Genomic DNA, 5472 nt, shown 5'->3' on the forward strand with positions numbered 1-5472 from the left:
AACGGCGCCGCCGGTGTGCCTACACTCATAGAAAATAATGTATTTGAATTTTAAAGATGTGGCGCGACGCTGCGCGACTGCCTGAAACGCTGTTTTTTTCACCTCCGTGCCCAAACGTCTTTGTTTGGGCTTCCGAAAGCGGATGATGTCAGGAAACAGTGGTTGCAATTTATTTTTTAACTCTGTCCCTGAGCATTATAACCCCAATTTGCTATTGTGTGCTGCGCATTTTACTGAGGACAGCTTCCACAGCACGAGGGAGTACAGTGCCGGATTCGCCAAATGCTTTTGTTGAAAGACGGAGCAAGGGGCGTGGCAGTACTGAAACACCGTCTAAGCTGTTCACCAATCACAACGCATTGGGACAGCTAACAAATCACAACGCATTTTGTTTTTCGGAAGGCGGACCTTCATCAAAGCCGGAACTAATCGAGCCGTTTGTGCCAGCCTGGGGAGAAAGGTATTTTAATAATGTAAATTATGTGAAAAATAATGTGTTTTTCGAACCACCAAGCATGAGAGCATGTTCTAGTACACCCCCAAAACAAAATCAAGACTTTGTAAAAGAGCATAATAGGACCCCTTTAAGCACTTTTCTAGCATCTTTTCATTTGTTCTGCATCTCACAAATGTTCTTCTGTTTGATCCGAAGACCTCAAACTTGGACTCATCTGTCCACAACACCTTCTTCCAGTCTTCAAGTGTCCAATGTCTGTGCTCTTTTGCCCATTTCAGTCTTGACCTGTGGCGTTTTTGTCTTAAACTACACACTCTCACATATTTGTCTTCTTGCACAGTTGTGCATCAGGCCCTCCCACTCCTTTTTCTGTCCTTGTTAGAACCAGTTTGTGCTGCTCTCTGAAGGGAGTAGTTAACAGTAGTGATGTTACGTTCAACACCGAAGCTTGTATCAAAAAACAACACATTTCACATTAAAGGACTGTATCGGAGCTTGATTCGTTTTGAGAAAAGCACGTGATCTATGACGTCCGAAGCTTCAGTCGCCTGAAAACCACGAGACTGCTTCAGTATGTGGTTCAAATGAAGCGAACCTCAGCGCGGTTTCCTTTACATTATATTACATTATAATGTGTTAGCATTGTTTTTTTGTTTTTTTTTATCGTAATTTATATATTGAGCTCAAAAATGAACTTTGGCCTTAAAATATCAGTCTAAGGGCTGAGGCAGAGGTAAAATAAACAGATCATAGATTTAATTTATGAATTTATGCTTTATTTATTTTACTTATTTTAGTGCCAGTACACCGACACAAATGAGTGACTTTGACAATAAACATTTATATAAAATATAATACAACAAAAAAATCAGTTGTAGAACCAGATGTGAAACCACTGGCTGTAATGGAACATAACACTTTGGAAGGTGTTATTTATTTTTATGACCACTAGATGGCTACAGCATAAACCGTTTTAAAAAGCTTTGAGTAATGAACCTTTTCCCGATACAATTGTGATGAAAGCTTCACTGGTTCAGAATGCTTCACTTCGCCATCACTAGTTAACAGCATGATAAGAAATTTTAAGTTTCCTCACAATTTCTCGCATTGAGTAGCCTTCCTTTCTAAGGACAACAATAGACTGACGGGTCTCGTAATGAAAGTTCTTTCTTTCTGGCCATTTTGAGCCTGTAAACAAACAAACAACTGCTGAAGTTCAGATACTAAACTAACCTAAAGAATGCCATGCTCCCTTGTTTGCTCCATTAGTACAACGCTTCTCAGCTGTGCAACACAATTGCAAAAGGGTTTTCTCATAATCAATTAGCCTTATAAAATGATTAACTTGAATTAGCAGCCATACCAGGAGATTGATGCAGAGGACTGACAATTGCTAATAATAGGCCTCTATGCAAAAATGTAGATCATTCTTTAAAAATCATCAAATTAATTTTAATTGTCGATTTCTGGTTTTGTTTTGTAGAAAACATGGAAACACCAAAGACGTTTTAATATGTTGTGCGTTTTAATAGACCGGTGATGACCGCACAGAGTAGCATTATAACAGAACTTTCAAATGTATCTACTATGATAAAACAGCGCTGCTTTACCCCACATACACACGACCCCACACAACTAGAATGCCGGGTGTATTCAAAGCGCCACCATTACTGTTTAGAGTGCATGGAATGGTGCGCTGTGATTGGTTGAGCGGATATATCGCATTCTGCAGAGAAGGGAGACTGGCGTTTGTCGCGGTTTGGAAAAAAAGGGAGAAAACATGACAGAATAACTCAGCGGATATCGCATTTTGCGTAAAATTACAAATTTACTTTTCAATACCGACCAGATACAATTCTGATTTTGGCGGAAACTCAAATTTTTAAAAAAATGGCGTTTATCGCGTTTTGGAACCAAACTCTTCATATGTATACCATATATATGCACACACTATATATATACACACACACACACAAGCAATATAATTCAATATAATTATGGTGGTATGTAGTGCTTTATTTATAAGCAATGTAAGTTTAGAGTACATCAATTTTTTTATTTTATTTATAAAAGCAAAAATAAGTATATGGGTATATCAGTTTTGGTTTATCTAAAAGTATTTTTATTTATTTATATATAAAAGCATTATAAGTGTACAGTATATCAGTAGTGATTTTGTATATTTATTTATGAAAACAAAACAAGCATATGGTATATTATTGTTTTTTTTTTGCCTAAATAGTATTTATTTATTTGTTTGTTTGTTTGTTTAAAGCAATAAATCTACATATCAGTAGTGATTTTATTTGTTTGTTTGTTTATATATTTATTTTTAAAGCAAAATAAGTTCATAGTGTATCATTCATTCATTCATTCATTCATTTATTCACTTATCAGTATTTATTTATAAAAGCAATAGTATATAATCTGGTATCTCTTAATTTAGATGTCTGAAAGTGTGGATGTCAATATCTGAAGTCCTTGTCCTTGTGGGGACATTTTTTTGGTTCCCATGAGGTAACAAGCTTATAAATCATACAGAATGAAGTGTTTTAAAAATCTAAAAATGCAGAAAGTTTTCTGTAAGGAGTAGGTTTAGGTGTAGGGACATATAAAATACAGTTTGTACAGCAGAAAAACCATTACGCCTATGGAATGTCCCAATAAAACATGGAAACCCAACGTGTGTGTGTGTGTGTGTGGACCTTCTGGACTTTCTCCAGTGAGCATCACAGCTCGGTCTGTCAGACTCACACCAGTAACTCAAAGGTGTCACACAGATCCGGCTCTTTCCATTGTCTCGTATTTCTCTCTCTCTCTTTCAGAGTGTAAGCTCACACCCATGTTTCTCCCTCGCCGGTCTGCTCTTAATGGTTATCATATGATAGTGTGCTGAAGTCATCGGCAGGCCTGCCATCTCTCCTCAGCTTTCATTGGCCGTGTGAGAGTTATATAAACCACACCTTGTTCACCTGCTAGTCTCAGCCATAAAAATCCTGCTGAAATCTTCCAGCCGTCTGAAATCATAGTTTGGCTCGGAGGTTTATGCACATTGTTGATGGTCTGTAAGCAGGTAAATGCTGGAGTATTGTTCTGTAGAGCTGTTATAGAGCCAGTTCTCTCATCTCTGCCAGGTTGAATTGAGTGCATGTTTGGTTGAGCCGCCAAACAGGTGTGCATGTGCGCTTGGAGATGTTTTGGGGCTGACGTGCTGTTCTCCAACTATGATTGGTGGGAAATCTGTTAGTCCGTGCCAGATCATTCTTCAGTCAGATGCCCATCCATCACTCGCACACCCAGCATACCCTGCAGTCCGCACCGTACTCACGCACTCATGCTTATCCACTTAAAAGTGATGGAGCCTGCCCAGTGCATTGTGGGATAGCCTGTCTGGAGCACTTTATCTGCTTTTCCCATTGATCTCTGCTCAAGAGTGCTGTAAAATCCTGCATCTGCAGACCTCTGAAGCCGTTTTTACATTCGATCGAACGCTCCAATTCCGAGTTCAAGCCGTACTTCTTCCTGTGAGGTTGCGCTCTCGGCCCGTTCTAGGCTTGTTTTGTATTTTTTAGGGATGTGGTGTAGCTGCTTTAGATGTAAGATAACAGTATGATGTGAAATAACCAGTTTATCAGCAGTTGTCTACTTGTCTTAAAATGTCTCACCTCATCTCCACACCCTGAGTATTTCACACCAATCAAGCGATCCGTCAAAAAACATCCTGCAGGGAATCTAATGGATATTCAAACTTGTTTTCTTCCCGATTTCACCTCTGTTTTTTCTGTATACACGCAGAACTGAGTGATATAGATTTATTTCTATTCTATATTTGATCTATATATTAATATTATTTATATTTATAATAATAATGCTAATCATAATTCCACTCACACATTTATAAATGACATTTTGAAAAAAAAATGTGAATGCTCTAATGTTAAACTGTTACATTTTTGAAATAGACTATATTGATTAGTTTGAATTCAGTTTTTTTAATAGGGTGTTTATTTAATGATTTCAGTATTGTGTTATGTATTGTTTTCTTTTAATATTATTATTTAATTTATTTATTGTCTTGTATTTATATTTGTATTTCTTGTATTTTAGCACTTTGGGTTTGAGATCAAATGCATTAATATTATTGTTGTTATCAATACTAAAAAACAAAAACAAAAGCATATTTTTATAATTACAGCACATTCTTTGTGAAACCATATCGCATTCTCAGGAATTGGTAACATTAATTAAAAATCTTAACGGCCAACTGGAGAGTTTCATACTCACCAATACTGATTTTACTTGATTAGCACTTGGCAAGTGTTAATTTTAGACCCTGTGTATATGATTTATTGTTACTATTATAGTTTTTAATGAATGAAAATACATTACAAAGATTAAGCATTGAGCATCTTCAAGCAAAACATAGCAGTGGTGTTTCTTTCCTGAATGAATCAGTGTTTTTGAACGAATCGTTTAATGAATAAATCAATGACTCACTCATTAAGATGAAGTTAATTCCCGGCACCTACTGGTCGTGTGGATATAACCTGCAGAAAGAATCACTAAAATTTAATCCGTTTATCATTTAGGCTGACAGGAAGAATGATATTTAATCATCTTCATGTATATGCACAAGTATAACTGTGCATAGCAGCAATAAAAACCTATGAATATATGGAAACTTCAAAAATCATTGTGAATCGTTTGGTTCAAACCATTTCATACTAGGCTGCACAAAACGTTTTGTGTTTCTTTGTCTGTCTTTGGTCTGTTTCTCTGCTTTCAGCGCTGTACCTGATACCTGTGTGTGCCTCTAGTAAAGCAGCAGAGGTGGAGTCGAGTCAGTGGGGGTTTGATGAATAATAGAAAGGCCTATTCTACCACAGGCTATGCATTGTTCTCATTTCACTCCTAAAATCTCTCTCAAGCTCCCAAAACACACCTGAAAGTTCATAGACAGCTTACATATTTTTTTTTTTTTACATATTTAAACATTGTATTAATTAATTAATTTT

This window comes from Sinocyclocheilus anshuiensis, unplaced genomic scaffold (assembly GCF_001515605.1).
Source record: "Sinocyclocheilus anshuiensis isolate Anshui unplaced genomic scaffold, SAMN03320099.WGS_v1.1 scaffold1010, whole genome shotgun sequence".
Taxonomy (NCBI): domain Eukaryota; kingdom Metazoa; phylum Chordata; class Actinopteri; order Cypriniformes; family Cyprinidae; genus Sinocyclocheilus; species Sinocyclocheilus anshuiensis.